Source organism: Symphalangus syndactylus, chromosome 16, assembly GCF_028878055.3.
Source record: "Symphalangus syndactylus isolate Jambi chromosome 16, NHGRI_mSymSyn1-v2.1_pri, whole genome shotgun sequence".
Classification (NCBI taxonomy): Eukaryota; Metazoa; Chordata; class Mammalia; order Primates; family Hylobatidae; genus Symphalangus; species Symphalangus syndactylus.
Window position 1 is genome coordinate 37294072 of NC_072438.2, and position 20979 is coordinate 37315050.

The window sequence follows — 20979 nt, forward strand, 5'->3', positions numbered from 1 at the left end:
AGCAAGAATTCCCACCCCCATTTGGCATGCTTTCTCCTAATTGGTCCTTATCTTTCACCTAGTTTACATATACCTACCTTCCCCCAGTTGGCTCTGTACACTATTATGCCTTTTTCTAAATGGCACTTTTTCCAAAACCTCCCACAGACTAATGAGCATACACCTCTCTGTTCCAAGCCCATAAAACCCCCTAAACTCAGCCTCATGTCTGCCAATCCGCTTTCAGGTCCCCTCTTGCTGCTGAGAGTTTTTCTGTCACTGAATAAATTCTACTCTGCCTTATTCACTCTCCAGGTCTGCATACCTCATTCTTCTCAGTCATGGGACAAGAAGTAGGAATTCACCTAATTATGAGAGTGAAAGAGCTGGAGCATTCCTACTCACTGAACTAACAGAGCAAAAGAGCTGCAAAAATACTGGGACCCCCCTGTTGCTGCTAGACCACGATTTTCTTGCTTAAGAAGAATATGTGAACATTCAAGACAGATGGGAAATTAAAGTTCAGTAGAAAAGAATTTGGGGCAATAGTTAATGAGAAATAGAAAATAAATTATTCCTTCTTCCTCCTAATGACTTCCCAGGATGTGGTATTTTATACAACCTTTTGAAAGAGAAGCCCACAAGACTGCATAATTATTTGATCCTGGCACCAAGTTAATTTCCCTTCTTTCTTATTTCAATCCCTTTTACCTTAACTACTACAGTAGGATTTCTTCTTAAAGAACTTACTATAAGTTTTTGCCTCTAACCCTGTTTTTTCTCTCTGTAAAACATTTGAAGATATTCATTCTGAGCCAAATATTAGTGTCTATGACCCATAACACAGTCCCCAGAAATACTGAGAACATGCCAAAGATGGTCAGACTACAGCTTGGTTTTATACATTTCAGGGGGATATAAGACATCAATCAATACATGTAAGATGTACATTGATTTGGTCCAGCAAGGGAGGACAAATCTAAGTAGGGGCTTCCAGGTCATAGATGGATTCAAAGATTTTTTGACTGACAGTTGGTTGAAAGAGTTTATCTAAAGACCTGGAATCAATAGATGGGAGAGTCTGGATTAAGATAAGAGGTTGTGGTGACCCAGGTTCTTATTATGTAGATGAAGCCTCCAGGTATTGAGCTTGAGAGACAATAGATTAAAAATACATTTTATCAGAATAAAAAAGTGACAGACTCTTAGTTTATTCTCTCCTAGATCAGGAAAAAGACCTGGAAAGGGAAGGGATTTTCTGCAGAATGTTGGTGTTTCCCACAAGAGAGAGATTTGCAGGGCCATTTCAAAATATGTCAAAGAAATATATTTTGGGGTAAAATACTTTGATTTATTTCAGGGCCTGTGGTCTGTCATGGTGGTAGCTTATTGCTACAAAGAGTCTGTTTTGTCAATCTTAAGGTTTCTATTTTAATGTTAATGCTGGTCAGCTGTGCCTGAAATCCAAAGGGAGGAAGGTATAATGAGGCTTATCTGAACCCCTTATTCCCATCATGGCCTGAACTAGTGTTTCAGGTTTGATCTTTTGCATAATGAACCCATGAACATGGAGGGGACGGAAAAGTATTTCTAATACCCTCTAGAATGGCTCCTTCAAACTTAGACTTGAACTGCCCTAGTAAAAGTAAGTGATTTGTAGATGCCAGAGCTTTATTGGCACAGTTTTGAAAAAATGGTCAAACAGCACTAGGATGTGGGAATGTTTTATGTTTTTATTATGTAAGATATGAGAGCTCAGCACTTGATAAATTTCCTCGGGATGGGTCAAAGGCCATCACTACACTACACTAAAGCAATAAACAGTGTTCTCGTGATGACACTTGCAACTGTGAGAAGCTTGGTGTTCCTAGTCTTGTGTAGGTTGTTTGGGGATGATATCATCCTTGAGAATTGTCCAATGGTCCTGTGTACATCCAAAGGAATGTGGAGTTCCAGAAACAAAGAGACAAGGTGGTACCATTAGCAGCAGCGAATCTTTTTGGGTCTGCAGCAACCTCAATTCTTGCCTTCTCAGAAGAAATAATTTGACTGAGGGGTCCTAAGGGAGAGTGAGAGGCAAGTTTTAGAGTGGGATCGAAAGTTTATTAAAAAGTTTTAGAGCAGAAATGAAAGGAAGTAATGTACACTTGAAATAGGGCCAAGTGGGCAATTGGAGAGATTCACATGCACGGTTTGACCTTCGACTTGGGGTTTTACTTGTTAGCATGTTTGTTCTTTTTCTCCTGATTCTTTTATTGGGGTAGGCTGTCTGCATGTGCAGTGGCCTGCCAGCACTTAGGAGGGGCCACATGCACAGTGTGTTTATGGAAGTTGTGCGCATGCTCACTTGAGGCGTTCTTCCCTTATCGGTTAGGTGTTCCTGGAAGATCATACACCAGCTGAACTCCACTATTTTGCCTCTTAGCGTGCATGCTTGAGTCCACTTTGCCCAGCTCCTGAGATCTTACTGGGAAGCTGCCAGTCACCAGTATCTGGTGTTTTCTATCTATTAGAACACTGCATTTCCCTGGCACCAGCTGTGATAATTATTGTTTTAGAAAGACGGTTTAACAAACGCCTGACCATGACCTGTTGGTCACCAGACATTCCTGCTGGAGGCAGTGGGGTAGGGGGCTCTCTTTTCCTCTGCTCATGTCTGCCTAACAGCACCATCACCAGGGAATTAAAAAACCTGAAAATATAATCAAAGTACATTGATCTTCAGAAATCTATGGCGAATAAATCATAGTATTACTAAGGGTGAAATAGCACATCAGAAGGTAGGTCAATTTAAATAATTAAAAGAAATTTTACAATAGAAAACTGTGATTTCTAGTCCAGTTTCTAGTTTTAAAACATTTCATAGACACAGAGCTAATTGTTTCAAGAATAGGCCAGTCTATCTTGGAGAAGTTATCTACAGCACCATTATTTGTATATCATAATCATTACCCCATCCTTCCCTAAGCATTTGTAGACATTCTCTAGGGAACCTATGTATAGGTATACTCAGATATTATATAGGTATACTCAGATATTATACAATTGCAATATAAATACTCTATTTACAGAAAACTAGGTGAAGTTCATTTGAAGGATGGGATTGCGTGATTGAGTAGTCATATATGCTTGGGATAGCTACTCAATAACATACATTTGTGTTTGCTTGTTGGCATTTCTACCTCACCGCCCTTTTGCTTTGCTTCTGTTTCTGGAATTGTATTCCTCATAAAGTTATGACAATAAATTTTTTAATCAGGCTTTGCTTAGTGGAGAACACAGGCTATGACAATCTATTTCTATACTAAAAGACAGTGGGATATATTTTTTGTGGTTTTTATTTTGCAATTCAACACTTACACACTTACACTGTCTAATGATTATTTCTTAACTGACATTGATTATCATAATTATTGTATCTCTGGAAAGCCAGTCGTGATGCCATTCTTTCTTTCTTTCAAGATGCAGGGAGAAATTTCAGCAAGCGTTGTTCCCTAAATAAAAGAAATGTCACATCAGATCAAAGGTTATGTAAATCCTAGTTGCTACATGAGTTAGCTATCCTATTTTTATGGTATTTTACATCAGTAATCCAAATAATAGTAACACAGTCCCTGGCCCCCATCCCATCAGCTGCCACAAGGCACAAAAGACTAAGAGAAAATTATATAAATGTACCTCCTCTTTCTTTTCATTTACTTCACCCAGAACTATACATTTTTCTAAGTATTTGGCTATGAATTTATTTTTGCATATACATCTAAAACACTGGGATATTAATTTATTTTTTAGTACAATTTTAAATTGTCCTTCCAGGAAATACATATTCTCTCTTTTCAAAAGCTTACTGTATTTTTCTTATGCAAGTCATGCTTCAGTCTCATACAACTGGAATAGTGTGTGTGTGTGTGTGTCTGTGTGTGTGTGTGTGTATTTAATTCCTCCCCACTATCCAATCCCCCAACTTCACACATTGGCTTCACATTTTTCTTACTTTGATAGTCTATTTAGTTTTTTTTCCTCGGTTCTTGCTCTCAGGAGAATAGGTCAAATATACTTTGCATTCACTCTATTCATAGTCCCTTTTATATCACTGAGCATGGTTACATGGCTGAGCTAAAGAAAATTCGTATTTGAAAATTTTCACATCTGGGTCATTCTAAAACTGATTTCCTTAAATGTCTTTTCTTTCCGAAAGCATGATTTTTTTCTTTTCATTATTTGATTTTATCATTTACTAAACATTGTGATTACCATATTAAACACTCTATATTCTCTTATATATTTTGAGAAAGGTCTCACTTTGTCACCAAGACTGGAGTTCTGTAGTGTGAACATGGCTCACTGCAGCCTCAACTTCCTGGGCTCAATAGACCCTCCTGCCTCAGCCCCCCAAGTAGCTGGACTTATAGACATGTGCCACCACACCTGGCCAATTTTTTTATTGTTTTTTTTTTTTTGTAGAGACAGGGTGTCGCCATGTTGCCTAGGCTAGTCTCGAATTCCTGGGCTCAAGCAGCACTCTTGCCTTGGCCTCCCAAAGTGCTGGAATTCCAGCTGTGGGCCACCACACCTAGCTATATTTTCTTCTTCTAAAGAGTATTACTTTTATTTGTTTGTTCACCGAGTTTAGCAGACAATTAAGTTGACTGTACTTGCTATCAGATGGCAGGTAAAATCTGGTCTGTTCCTTCATTTAACTAGGATGCATGTAGTCTTCCTTGATTCTTATCTTATTTGGGAGTCAGCCAGAGATTTGGGCAGCATTTATTCACAAATTTTTAGAAGCCTGGTCTCTGGTTCTTCTCTGTTTAAACTTTTGTCTTATACTTTGCTTACTTTGTTATACTCTTAACCTCTTCCTCTAGTTCCTTAAGCCAGAAATACTTCTGTCAGAACTTTGTTTAATGTGGTACCTATTAGTGCCAACATCTTCCTTTTAATCCTTAATCTTTGCCCACATTCCTGAGAATACTTTATCCATGAAAATAACAATAAAAATATTTCCACATATCAATCTGCAAAGGATCTACTTTAAAACACAGTTAGGCAAGGCGCAGTGGCTCACCCTGTAAACCCAGCACTTTGGGAGACAGAAAAGGGAGGATCACTTGAGCCCTGCTGGAGACAATCAACATAGAGAGATCAAATCACTATAAAAATTTTTAAAACTTAGCCAGGCATCGTGGCCTATGCCTGTGGTCACAGCTACTCTGGAGGCTGAGTTTGAAAGATCACTTGAGTCTAAACGGTTGAGGTTGCAGTGATCTCTGATCACACCATTGTGCTCCAGCCTGGGTTACAGGGTAAGACTCTGCCAAAAAAAAAAAAAGTCAAGTTAGTCAATAACATGGGAGTATCTGAGACATGGGAGTATCTGAGATGCTAAATTAAGTAAGAAAAGAAAATAGTTTTGTCGCTGGAAAATATAACTGTACTACCTTCATCCTAAATTGTCTCATGAAAGAAAATGTAGGAACTCAGAGAAAAAGCAATACAGACTCTAAGCAAGAATATCCTCTAAGACTCTCCTGGTAGTGAGATAGGGCAGGAGGAGGGAGCACTGATGGAAGCCGACCAAAAAGAATTCTAATTCTTAACTGAATCACAGAATGGTGACCACTTTTTGATGATGAAAAAGCCTATTGCCCATAGTCATCATGATCTTTAAGTTATTTTAATAATAAGACAATTCATGCAAATCATCAATGGTGTGTTGTTTCCCAGCCATATCTTCTTCACCTTCCTCTTCTCTTGAAGAAACAGGCCACCTAGTGTTACCGTGTGTCACTAGGTAAAAAGCAATATGCATAAGTGGACATATTATATTCCAGCTGGACAATTACATGCTGAAATTGTTCTGGATCGGATCTAAGGATTAAAATCGATGCAAAAGAAAGGGTGTTCAAGCCTAAAATTTTTAATATTTCTCCAAATTTCAGTTACTATAATTCAAACATTTAGTTCATCCATTAATGGGCAGGAAGGGCATTCTGCTTTTTGCTATCGGGTTACCAAAATGAAATTGCAAAGAAGTGTTAAATTATTTGATGAATTTATTTTAGTAGAAAATATTATACTGAAACATTCAGATATATTCGTATCTTATTATAAAAGATAGATACTCAATGCCAGGTAACCTGAGAGTCTCTTCTGTTCAACTCTTCATTACCTGCTCTGAGACTTGCTTTGCCTCATATCTGCTGACACTTTATAGTCTACAGTCCACTTAAAATATAAGACAGAATCGTTCCTCCTAAAACTTATTCTTACTGTTGAAATGCTGGCTCAATTACAAGGGGTTTTTCTCCCAGGGCTGAAGTACTTTTCTTGAGCTCTGATGATGTGTTTCCTCTCTGAAACTTCACTGGGCTTGGGACCCATTCTTCTGTGGTCTCAGCATGCCAGAACAAGGAATCCTATACTGACTTCCTCCCCAGAGCAGCCTGAGGCCCATAGTTTAATTTAAAACATGTAAACTGTAATAATTGGAAACTGCAGGAAGCCAAGACAATTTGTTAAATCTGCATACCTGTGAAGCAGAAATAGCTGAATTGTGAAAGTCAAGTCCCAAACAAGAATGGTTCATTTTATATTGTTCAAAATGAAATATCAGGAATCAATAACACCAGGGTAGAAAAAAACATAGTTATTATAGAGAGAGCCCAGGCCTTAAATGACTGGGAAAGTAGAAAAAGAGAGAAAGGAGGAGGAAGAGGATAAAGAGGAAGAAGAGGAAGAGGAGGAGGAGAAGGAGGAGGAGGAAGAAGATAAAGGGGAAGAAGAGGAGGAGGAGGAGGAGGAGGAGGAGGCAGCAATGAGGACATTGTTGTTACACACCCACAAACAACACACACATCATATGACACTCAGGTGACCTTATAAATTCCAATCACAATTTGATCTCAGATATGGTATCATTTATAGGTCATTTGACTTTAATATTCTCTCTTGTCATTCTCAGAATTACTAATAATACACAATTTATACATACATGGTTTCCTTAAAATTCTAGCAAGATAAATGGAAAGAGCCAAGGTAACTGTAGAGTTGAATTTTAAGGAAAATTACCTCCAGCAGTATAGTACCACAAGGAAGAACAAAATTCAGACAGAAAGGTGGGAGATGAAGACTATCTATATGAAGAATAAACAGTATCTGGAAAAAGGTATCAAAGGCACTTAGCTTCCCTAGGTTCAGCTTACAGCATGGAGTGAGGACTGAGTTAAAGGAAAAGAAACAACGATCAGCGAATCCACTCACAGTGAAACAGAGAGAATTCAAGCTAAGTGGACATGCTGCAGCATCTTTTGATAGGCCTGGGCAATCTGAAGAGTAAATGGTCATCTGAAGAAAGTAAAGTCCTAAGCCATTGTCTATAATGTAGGTTGGTTTCCTCGACAGTGAGTGCATTTCATAGGTATTAAATATTCCATTTTGCAGACACTGCCAACTTTCTTCACGTTTATACTCCATTGAAGAGAAACTTGGGTTTATTACCCCCAAAAACCAAAAAATAAAGTAAAACCATGAACAAAGTACTATGCAGATTGCTATATAAGTGTTGAATTAGAAGGCATAGTGGATGTGACTAAGAAATAATCTCTGGAATTTCTTTTGAAAATAGGGAAGTTCCAGTAGTCAATAGTTGATCTAATGTTTATAATGAATTGTTTACACTTTTCTCACTTCAGTAGGGTTATGACAATATTACTGAAAGACACATTGAAATAAAATAGTTATTACATGGGCCTTATATGAAATGACTGTCTCCTTATGTAATGTAGTGTATTGTCTCATTCCAATATCACCTCTTATTTCCTCATATCATTTATCTGTTCCAAACAAACAAAACCTCGCCGTATGTAATAGGTATTATTTGGTTGTAGAAAGTATAATATTTTGGAAAAGTGAACTTTCAAAGCTATACTACAGCTAAAACCGCATAGATTGATTATTCTTAAATGTTGTGTACTTTTGCTGATTTGACTGACATTTGGGTGAAAGTAGAGCTGTCACTATTTGGTGACAAAGTAACATGTATTTTGAAAATTCTTTTCTTTTTTTTCTGTTGCTTCTTCGAGCTCCCAATAGGAAACTAATTCTGCTTGTTCTTTTTCAAATACTGTACTGCTTGAAGACTTTGACAAACTGTGTAATCATGGGTTTAGTCTCTAGTAATGAATGTCACGATCCTAACAATAAGATCCAACAAACAATCTGAAGTGATGTAATGAATGGTGATTCTGTGTAGAGTATACAGAGTCCGACTGGTCTAAATAATTACTGGAGTTTGGTGGAGATGCAGCGTGCACAACCCACCACGATGGCACCTGCTGGGACTGTACATTATTTTGAAAAATAATAGGTTCTTTCAAAGAAATGAAAGCTTTATAGTACAGTAATTGAATGCAGGCATCAATAAACTTGCTTTCTTTGTGTTCTTGAGAATCTCTTTATTTTGGGGTTTTGTTTTGTCACCCATGTTATATTTTAAGGAGTTCCTATTAATCTCATCATTATTATTTGTTGAGTTCCTTCAAAGAAGAATCAGTAGTTGACATTTTGGAAAATATACTTGGAAAGAAAAAAAATGTGCCTCTAGGGACTATAATTATGTATTTAGTACTTATTTTACATAGGATCTGAACATATAGGCAATGTAATTACTTATGTATATATATCATATGTGTCTGATATATATGTGTATGTGTGTGTGTAGATATATATATTATATATTATATATCCACAGAGAGAGCAGAAATATGTTTATGCACTACACTGATTGTGGAAGTTTACAATGTTTTTACTCTGCAGTTTTGATTTTCAAACTATTTTCCTTTTTTATGCTGACATTTCCGCCTTTTGAACATGGTCTCATTCTAGACAAAGAGGTAGGATTGTTACAATGGATTGAGGAGCAATGGGGCCACACAGACTGCTGGAAGAGATTATTTCATTTTTGCTTCTATTGAAGGACAAAGAAGGCCATGGGAAAATAATTTCCATAGCTTTTTTATTTCAAGAAAGTAGTTTGAGAGACAGAAACTTTATGATAGGACCCCAGGCACTGTCCCTGCTGGGTTATTGTTGGACATTTGAATAAATTAGACCACTGGAATCTACCAGAAATAGCACTGTACCTAAATTTCAAGAAAAGGTGTCTTTCTGTGTTTCCCAAAGTGTGACTCATTTTTAATTACATTGCCTGATCTGAAAAAAGGGGACACAAAGTTGGCATGTTTTACTATTCAGATGGTGAGGACTAGGTCAGGTCTAGGTCTTTCAGAAAGTTTTAGGATAATGTCTATAAATGCAGAAGCTTCCTGTCAGATGAGACAGTGCAGAAATAGAGCATTTGAGTCTATCATCGAAGAACCAAAGGATATAGGGCAATTCTTACTTTTTAAAATTACTTTTCAAGTCAAGCCCTTTGCTATAATTTTTGCTTTACCAGTTGTCCTTTCTATCTTGTGAAATTTGAAACTTTAGTGCATTCTCCTTTACTCTCTCTGTTTTCTCATGGAGAATGAAACTGATTGTCAGAGTAGGGAGTACTATGTAGCCCAAAGGCAAGTATTTCATCTTTATTGAGTGTGAAAATTAGCAAGTTGCTTCTGAAGCATTTTTATTATTTTCATTAAAGCAATACAGTAAGAGTTATCTTGTCTTACATATATGCACACACATCTCATATATATTCTACATAGATCAATACATATATACATGATTACCTTTTGAGATATATACATAAACATATTTAGTGCCCCATATTGATAATATTTCAGATGATATATGGAAAGGCAATGAAAATATTCCAAGCAACTTTCTCTGTTGGTATGCAGTTTCCTTTACTGTTTGCTTTATTCAGTGAAAATGCAAGAAGTCTATAATAAATGATATAAATAAAATGTATTTGAGGAAAATGAAAAAATAAAGACTTTATCAATAAATACATACCTTGTAATCAAATCTAGCTATCCAAGTATTGTACCGTATTTAGACAGAGGAATTTTTCCCACAAATATATAACAAGTATCAGTTCCTGGAAAAAAAGGGGAAATCAATACATTTTACTTCTCTGCACATACCTTATAATTCTGGAACATGAGGTTTGAGAAGAGGGGGCTAGCTACCTCACTGAGTGATGTAATTATATGTTTGGTAAGATTCAACTGTGTGTTGTTAGTTTAGCGTCAAAGGGAAACGTAATAGTGAACTGGATAACAGGTAGTTCTTTATGTACATAAAAATGTGCCTTGGAATATGCATAACTATCTTGTGTAGTTCAATTTACAAAAAGAATACACACACACACACATACACACACACACACAGCTCCCAATTATGAATGTGTGTGTATATATATATATATCTCTAACATTTAAAATAACTGAAAATGTAACCCTATACATTCTCAGTGAATGTATCCTTTACCATCAAAACCAGAATCTACAAATGATAAGATATTTTGTTTTTAGAGCATTGTTTTGTTGTTGATTTAATTCATGAATTTCTTTCATTATCACTAGTAGTGTTTAATTTTCTAATGTGTGACAATGAACATTGTATGTGAAGATAGTTAAGCCACATTTGGAGCTTAGGAAACTTTTGATAAATGGATAAAATCCTAGTACAAATTATGATAAGATTTTTGCTGAAGAAAAATGGCTTTTTAAGCAGGCATTTAAATGTCATTGTAGAAAGTGTAGTACCTTGTAGGAATAAAGAAAACAAAACAAAACAGAGGTGTACCAATTAGAAAATTACAAGTTTTATGAGACAATACATATTTATTTACTTCATTTTAATTGTAAATTATAAATATAAAAGAAAATGTGTCAATGTGTAAGTTTCTCTTTTTTTATTTTTTGTTTTTATTATACTTTAAGATCTGGGGTACATGTGCAGAACGTGCAGATTTGTTACATAGGTATTCATGTGCCATGGTGGTTTGCTGCACCCATCAACCCATCAGCTACATTAGGTATTTCTCCTAACGTTATCCCTCCCCTATTTCTCCAATCTCCAACAGGCCTCAGTGTGTAATGTTCCTCTCCCTATGTCCATGTGTTCTCATTGTTCAACTCCCACTTATAAGTGAGAACATGTGGTGTTTGGTTTTCTGTTCTTGTGATAGTTTGCTGAGAATTACGGTTTCCAGCTTCATTCATGTCCCTGCAAAGGACATGAACTCATTCTTTTTTATGGCTGCATAGTATTCCATGGTGTAGATGTGCCACATTTCCTTTATCCAGTCTATTATTAATGGACATTTGGGTTGTTCCAAATCTTTGCTATTGTGAACAGTGCTACAATAAACATACGTGTGCATGTGTCTTTATAGCAGAATGATTTATAATCCTTTGGGTATAAACCCAGTAATGAGATTGCTGGATGAAGTGGTATTTCTACTTCTAGATCCTTGAGGAGTCACTACACTGTCTTCCACAATGGTTGAAATAATTTATACTCCCACCAACAGTGTAAAAGTGTTCCTATTTCTCCACATCTCCAGCATCTGTTGTCTCCTGACTTTTTAATGATCGTCATTCTAACTGGCATGAGATGGTATCACATTGTGGTTTTGATTTGCATTTCTCTAATGACCAGTGATAATGAGAATTTTTTCATATGTCTGTTGGCTGTATAAATGTCTTCTTTTGAGAAGTGTCTGTTCATATCCTTTGCCCACTTTTTGAGGGGGTTGTTTGATTTTTTTCTTGTAAATTTGTTTAAGTTCTTTGTAGAATCTGGATATTTGGATTTTGTCAGATGAATAGATTGCAAATATTTTCTCCCATTCTGTAGGTTCCCTGTTCACTCTGACGATTTTTTTTTTTTTTTTTTTTTTTTTTTTTTTTTTTTTTTTTTTTTTTTGCTGTGCAGAAGCTCTTTGGTTTAATTAGATCCCATTTGTCAATTTTGGCTTTTGTTGCCATCGCTTTTGGTGTTTTAGACGTGAAGTCTTTGCCCATGCCTATGTCCTGAATGGTATTGCCCAGGTTTTCTTCTGGGATTTTTATGGTCGTAGGTCTTACATTTAAGTCTTTGGTCCATCTTGAGTTGATTTTTGTATAAGGTGTAAGGAAGGGGTCCGGTTTCAGTTTTCCACATATGGTTATTAAATAGGGAATCTTTTTCTCATTGCTTTTTTGTGTCAGGTTTGTCAAAGATCAGATGGTTGTAGATGTGTGGTATTATTTCTGAGGCCTCTGTTGTGTTCCATTGGCATATATATAGCTGTTTTGGTACCAGTATCATGCCGTTTTGGTTACTGTAGCCTTGCAGTGTAGTTTGAAGTCTGGTAGCATGATGCCTCCAGCTTTGTTCTTTTTGCTTAGGATTGACTTGGCTATGTGGGCTCTTTTTTGGTTCCATATGAAGTTTAAAGTAGTTTTTTTCCAATCTATGAAGAAAATCAGTGGTAGCTTGATGGGGATAGTATTGAATGTATAAATTACTTTGGGCAGTATGGCCATTTTCGCCATATAGATTCTTCCTATCCATGAGCATGGAACGGTTTTCCATTTGTTTGTATCTTCTCTTATTTTCTTGAGCAGTGGTTTGTAGTTCTCCTTGAAAAGGTCCTTCACATCCCTTGTAAGTTGGATTCCTAGGTATTTTATTCTCTTTGTAGCAACTGTGAATGGGAGCTCACTCATGATTTGGCTCTCTATTATTGGTGTATAGTAATGCTTGTGATTTTTGCACATTGATTTTGTGTCCTGAGAATTTGCTGAAGTTGCTTATCAGCTTAAGGAGATTTTGGGCTGAGACAATGAGGTTTTCTAAATATACAATCAAGTTATCTGCAAACACAGATAATTTGACTTTCTCTCTTCTTATTTGAATATGCTTTATTGCTTTCTCTTGTCTGATTGCCTAGGCTTGAACTTCCAATACTATGTTGACTAGGAGTGGAGAGAGAGGTCACCCTTGTCTTGTGCCAGTTTTCAAAAGGAATACTTCCAGTTTTTGCCCATTCAGTATGATATTGGCTGTGGGTTTGTCATAGATAACTCTTATTATTTTGAGATATGTCCCATCAATACCTAATTTTTTGAGAGTTTTTAGCATGAAGCATTGTTAAATTTTGTCAAGGGCCTTTTCTGCATCTATTGAGATAATAATGTGGTTTTTGTGATTGGTTCTGTTTATGTGATGGATTACATTTATTGATTTGTGTATGTTGAACCAGTCTTGCATCCCAGGTGTGACCGTGGTGAATAAGGTTTTTGATGTTCTGCTAGATTCGGTTTGCTAGTATTTTATTGAGGGTTTTCTCATTGAAGTTCATCAAGGATAATGGTTTGAAATTTTCTTTTTTTGTTGTGTCTCTGCCAGGTTTTGGTATCAGGATGATACTGACCTCATAAAATTAGGGAGGATTCCCTCTTTTTCTATTGTTTGGTATAGTTTCAGAAGGAATGGTATCAGCTCCTCTTTGTACCTCTGGTAGAATTTGGCTGTGAATCCGTCTGGGTAGGCTGTTACTTACTGCCTCAATTTCAGAGCCTGTTATTGGTTTATTCAGCTATTCAACTTTTTCCTGGTTTAGATTTGGGAGGGTGTATGTGTCCAGGAATTTATCCATTTCTTCAAGCTTTTCTAGTTTATTTGTGTAGAATTGTTTATAGTATTCTCTGACGGTAGTTTGTATTTCTATGGGATCAGTGGTGATATCCCCTAGTTTCTCTGCTTTTCAATACTGAACTTAGTCTTTTTTTAAAGTCCCCAGTCAGCTGGAGCAAATCTTAATAAATTTCAGTAGCTGTGAGTTTACTCATCACGAAAGACTCAGTAAGGAGTAAAATATTGTCCTCAGAGTCAGCATAAATATCTGAGTTCGACACAGACCCTCTGCATCCTCCTCATCTCCAGGGCTACAGATCTATTCGCTCTCTCTTAGCTGAGTTTTCTACCTTTCTTCCGGCTAGAGGGACAGATTAGAAAAACATTTAGGTGCTCTTCCCACTGTTCTGGATCTTTTGAAATTGCGAAGGATTGTGACAGTCTCTCTCAAATGGTCTCTCCACACCCCAGTACCACTCCTGGAGAGCTTCTGCCATTCTGTGGTGGCTCAGTTAACTCTATGAGACTTGTTACCACCAAGGGCTCCAAAGGGGAAAAGATGCATGCATCTCAAATTTCCAGAAGACTCTGTCACTTTTATCACTTTCATGTGCCACGTCCAGAACTCAATATCAGAGAACAAATATAAGGATTTCCTGAAAGGTCCATTGAACATTTCTTTTTCGTGTTTCTTGTCCTTGTTTTCTTATTCTGTTTCGTGCATAATGCTGAGGTCATTTTCTCAGTTTAAATATTGCAAATAATTGCTGATAATATGTTTCAAATTTCTTCAACAAATATTTTCATTTTAATCCAAGATTTACATAATTGAATGTGGTATTTGTTGTTAATTTGATTAACAACTTTGGGAATTTAGATTCATATATTTGAGGGAAGGACTTCCATGGCCTGTAATAACAAAATAACATAGAAATCATATAACATAAAATGGATTGATAAAAGTCAGATATAAAATGATGTGAATATAGTGTCTTTTAATTAATTGAAATATTTATCTCTGAGTGAATATTCTGTTAAAGTTTTCTAACGCCCTTCAGGAAAATCCTGGCATCATGGATTGCGTGGGAAATGTATGTGGTCATTAGTTTTTCAGCATTATTCAGTAATCCCCTCTTTTTCATGATTTCAGTTACCCATGGTCAACTGCAGTCTAAATATATGAAGTGGAAAATTCCAAATAAACAATTCATAAGTTTTAAAATGCACTCCATTCTGAGTAACATGATGAAATCTTGTGCTGTTTCACTCCATTCTGCCTGGGACATGAATTGTCCCTTTTGCCGTTAGTCACTTAGTAATCTTACCAGTTATCAAATCCACTGTTGCAATATCTTATTGCTTGTGTTCAAATAACCCTTTTTTTTTTTTTTACTTAGTTTGACTTCAAAGTGCAAGAATAGTGATGCTGGTATATTTTCATAATTATTAATATTCTATTTTGTATAAGATATTACTGTTAATCTTTTAGTTTGCCTAACTTTAATATGGATATGTATGTACAGGAGAAAACACAGTATATATAGGGTTTGCTACTATCTGTGCTTTCAGGCATTCATTGAGGGTCTTAAAATGTAAACCCCCCACAAATAAATGGAAAGTACTGTATTATAATTAAGTTGCAAATACTAGTATTTAATATTATTTTTCTTTTAGACATTTCATTTTCTCTTTCATAAGTATATTATAATTTTGTTTTCTGATTTTTAATTTTCTTCATCAGATTTTTAGAGTTGTTTGTTTTGTTTTGTTTTGAGATGGAATCTCGCTCCATCACCATGCTGGAGTGCAGTGGCATGATCTGAGCTCACTGCAACCTCCACCTCCCTGCTTCAAGCTATTCTCCTGCCTCAGCCTCCCGAGTAGCTAGGACTACAGGCGCACGCCAGCATGCCCAGCTAATTTTTATATTTTTAGTAGAGACAGGTTTCACCATGTTGGCCAGGATGGTCTCGATCTCTTGGCCTCGTGATCTACTCACCTTGGCCTCCCAAAGTGTTAGGATTACAGGCGTGAGCCACCGCGTCCAGCCATAGTTTTTGTCTGTTTTAATACTATTTTAAAGAGCCAAAAACTGAAAATCTGATGAAGAAAACTAGTATCATCTAAGCTTTTGACAATTTTTTTCACTCTATTCCATTAGTGTCAGCTTATAGGTTTTTTGCTTCTCGCTTTTCACTATTGTCATCTTACAGCTCTACCTGTTTTTTGCTACTCACTTTAACATTGTCTCATAACCTTTACAATTATATGATTGATATGTATTTTATCAAAGTGTATATTTCTATTATCTTTTTAAACTAACTTTTCTGCAAAGTGCATTTCAGATAAGTCATATTAATTTTGATGTTTGTCTTTAAAAAAATGTTTATTTTTTTCATAAAAGTTCAACTTTTATGGTCTCTTTAAGCAAGCATTTAACAGGAATAATATTCATTAGTTTAATGTACCAAAGAGTTTTGAGAGTTTTTTCAGATTTCATTTTTTCTGAGGAAATCATAAAATTATAGCAATTATTATAGCATATAAGATAATTTGGATTGGCAGTTTTGCAGATAAAAATATATGGTATACAATTAAATTTAAATTTCAGTAAAGGTACTTTTTTAGCAAATGTTCTACATGTTATATGACACAATTATGCTAAAATGTCTTATTTATCTGAAATTCTAATTGAACTAGATTTTCTGTTACACTGGGCAACGTTAATAACAATGTTTTTATAGTTAATTATGGGTAATTTTTCTATCTGAATTTGTTATAAAAAGCAGAATGTACATCATTAAAATTTTCAGGTAGCACAATAAATAGCATTCCTTTTACATACCTGCTGTGAACAAATTGAAAATTTAGACAAAAGACTCAGACAACAGGTGAAAAATTAATTTTATCACAGAAAAAACTAGACAAAATAACATCACTTAACATGAAAGCCAAAATAATCATGCTGATTCCTTAGCCCTCCTGTCTGGCCTGAAGAATTGATTATTTAAACTAACATTGCATCCTCAGATTCACTTCCTCAGATAGCCACCTCATAATAATATGGTGCTAGAGAGAAAGAGAAAAATATGCAAATTTTAACAATCATGGTATTTGACATGCAAGCAATGATTATTGGCTCATCAAGAAGGTCTTTCACTTCTGTGGGGAAAAGCACAAGGTATTTTAACAAGTCTAGAGTGTTTAATGAAAAAAGATCTCAAGAGAAGGGAAAGCAGGAAGGCCAAATAAAGGCCTCCACTGATCATTCTCCCTATAGGAACACCAAATTGAACAACCATCCACACACAAAAAAAGCTCTTTCATAAGAACCAAATATCAGCTTAGGTACTAGCTTAGCCACAGTGAGATCTTGGGGTCCCTGATTTCAAGGCTTTAGCTCTTAGATGGCATTTCTGGAAATGCCCTGGCCCAGAGGGGTAGCACACTGCACCGAAGAGAGAGTTCCAAGCCTTCCAGAATTCACCACAAGCTGATTAAAGAGCTCTTAGACCTTGAGTGAGTAACAGCAGTACCCGAGCAATACTTGCCAAGGATCTGGAGTGGGGGTGTGGTGGACATGGAGAGAGACTCTTCTGCTTGTAGAAAGGGTGAGGAAGAGTGAGAAAGACTTTGTGACTTGGGCACAAGCTCAGCCACAGGAGAACAGTGTATCATGCAGATTCCTAAGATTTCTGACTCCAGGCCATCCTCCTGGATGGCATCTTGAAACCTGGCAAGGACACGGGAATCTCATCATGCTGAAGACAAGGACACAAGCCTGGCTGGTTTCACCATCTGCTGGTTGTAAAGCCCTAAGGACTTGGCAAAACATTTGAGGTAACTGGACAGTAGTTACCACAGGACTTGGGTGAGATCCGGTGCTGTGCTGGCTTCAAGTCTGACCCAGCATACTCCCTGTTGTGGTGGTCACAGAGTTGCTTCTGTCTCCTCTCCCCCAGCTTCAGGCAGCTCGGCACAGAGAGACTCCATTTGTTTGGAAGAAAGTAAAGGAAAAAGCAAGAGTTTCTGTTTGGTAATACAGATAATTCTTCAGGATCTTATCCAAGGCAGTACCTCTATAACTCTGCAGGACGCACGACTTTACTGGGTTTGAAGTGTCTCTTAATGCAGATATAGCTGTAGTGACCAAAAACTTAAATCACAACACCTAAGTCCCTTTGAATACCTGAAAAACAGTCCCAAGAAAGACAGATACAAAAAAAGCCAGACTGTGAAAGCTTACAATGAATACATAACTCTTCAATGCCCAGACAGTGATGAACATCCACAGCATCAAGATGTTCTAGGAAAACATGATCTCACCAAATGAACTAAATAAGGCACCAGTGACTAATTCTGGAGAGATGGAAATATCATTCCAAATATTTGGAAAGACATTTCAGAGACACAATCCAAAATGATTGTTTTGAAGAAATTTACAATAACATAGAAAAGGAATTCTGAATCCTATCAGATAAATAAAAGATATTGAAATAATTAAAAAGGATCAGGCAGAAATTCTGGATTTGAAAAATGCAATTGTCTTACTGAAGAATGCATCAGAGATTCAACAGCAGAATTGAACAAGCAGAGGAACAAATTAGTGTGCTTGAAGACAGACTATTAGAAAACACACAGTCAGAGGAGACAGAAGAAAAAAATAAAAATGAATAAAGCATGCCTACAGAATCTACAAAATAGCCTCAAAAGGGCAAATCTAATAATTATTAGTTATTGGCCTTAAAGAGGAGAGAGAGAGGTGTAGAAAGTTTGTTTAAAGGAATGATAATAGAGTACATCCCAAATCTACATCTGAAGTACAAGAATAATGGACTATCAGGTGAATTTAACCCAAACAAGACTACCTCAAGACATTTAATAATCAGACTTACAAGGATCAAGGATAAAGACAGGATCCTAAAAACAGCAAAAGAAAAACAAATAACATACAATGAGGCTCCAATACATTTGGCCTCAAACTTCCCAGTGAAGTCCTTACAGGCCAGGAAATAATGAAATGACATATTGAACTACTGAAGAAAAAGCAACTTGTGTAATAGAATAGTATTAATATATCCAGCAAAAATATACTTCAAACATGAAGGAGAAATAAAGATTTTCCCAGACAAACAAAAACTGAGGGATTTCATCAAGACCAGATCTGTTCTACAAGAAATACTGTAGGAAGTTCTTTGATCTGAAAGAAAATAATGTTATTAAGAAATATGAAACCATCTGAAGTTACAAAACTCACTGGTAATAGAAAGTACGCAGAAAAACCCAGAAAATTATAACACAGTAATTGTGATATATAAACTACTTACAATTTTATTAGAAAAACTAAAAGATGAACCAATAAAAAATAACTACAATGTATTGTCAAGATATAGACAGGACAATAAGATATAAATAGAATAGTGAAAAGTTAAGAGGTAGGAAGATTAGACAGGCGTTGTGGCTCAAGCCTATAATCCCTAGATCACCTGAGGCCAGGAGTTTGAGACCAGCCTGACCAACATGGTGAAACCTTGTCTCTACTAAAAATACAAAAAAAAAAAAAAAAAAAATTAGTAGGTGTGGTGGCACACGGCTATAATCCCAGCTACTTGGGAGGGTGAGGTAGCAGAATCATTTGGACCTGGGAGCCGACATTGTGCCATTTCACAAAAACCTGGGCAAGAGAGCAAGACTTCATCTCAAAAATAAATAAATAAACTAAATAAATAAATATAAAAATAAAAAGTCAGGAGATGAAGTTAAAGTATTGTTAGCTTGCACTTGTTAGTTTGCTTGCTTAGGCAATCAGTGTTAGGATGTCATCAGTTTAAAATAATGAGTTAATAAGATATTATTTGCAAGCCTCAAAAAGCATACAACAGATAAATAATGAAAGACAAGAAATTAAAACATGACATCAGAGAAAATCATCTTCACTGATAGGAAGGACAAAAGATAGAAAAGACAACAAATTTTAAAATGGCAAAAGTAAGTCCTTACTTATCAATAACGTTGAATATAAATGGACTGAACTCTCCAATCAAGAGATACAGAGTGACAGAATGGATTAAAAAGAAACACCCAACAATATGTTGCCTACAAGAAACACACCTGAAGTATAAAAACATATATACATGGAAAATAAAGGGATGGAAAAATATATTTCATGGAAATGGAAACCAAGAAAAAAAAAGGAAGCAGAGTAGCTATACTTACATGAGACTACATAGATTTCAAGACAAAAACTACAAAAAGAGGCAAAGAAGGTCATTACACAATGATAAAGGTGTCAATTCAGCAAAAGGATGTAACAATTATAAATATATATATGCACCTAACACTGGAGCACCCAGATGTATAAAGCCACTAATGTTAGAGCTCAAGAGAGAGATAGACCCCAATACAATGATAACTGGAAAATTCAATGCCCCATTTTCAGTATTGTAAAAAATTCACACTGGAAGAAAATCAACAAAAGAGACAGACTTAATCTGCACTATAGACCAAATGGACCTAATAGACATTTATGGACCATTTCATCTAAAAGCTGCAAAACACACATTTGTCTCCTCACCAAATGAATCATATGTTAGGCCACAAAAAAGTCTTAAAACCTGCAAAAGATTCAAATAATATCAGCTATCTTCTCTGACCACAAAGGAATAAAATTAGAAATCAATAGCAAGAGGAATTTTGGAAAATATGCAAACACATGGAAATTAAACAATAGGCTCGTGAATAACCAGTGGGTCAATAAAGAAACTGAGAAGGAAATTATGTTTTGAACAAATGATAATGGAAACAAAACACACCAACACCTATGGGATACAGTGAAGGCAGAACTAAGAGTAAAGTTTATAGCTATAAGCACCTATATCAAAAAAGTAGAAAAACTTCAATTGAACAACTTTACGATGCATTTTAAAGAATTAGAAAAGCAAGAACAAACTAAACCCAAAATTAATAGAAGAAAACAAATAATAAAGATCAGAGCAGAAATAAATGAAATTAAAACAAAGAAAACAATACAAAATATCAATGAAGCAAAGTTATTTTGAAAAGATAAACAAAATAGAAAAAACTTTTAGCCAGACTAACTAAAAATAAAAATTAATAGAGACATTCAAATTACATAAAATCAGACATAAAAAATGATACATTACAACTGATACCATGGAAATTCCAAAGACCATTAAAAGTTACCATGAGAAACTATATGCCAATAAATTGGAAAACCTAGAATAAATAAACTCCTAGACACACAGAAACTGACTAAGATTGAACCACGAAGAAATGTAAAACCTTAACAGACCAATAACAAGTAATGAGATTGAAATCATAGTAAGAAGTCTTACAGCAAAAAAACAAAGCCCTGGACCCCATGGCTTCACTGCTGAATTTTACCAAACATTGAAAGAAGAACTA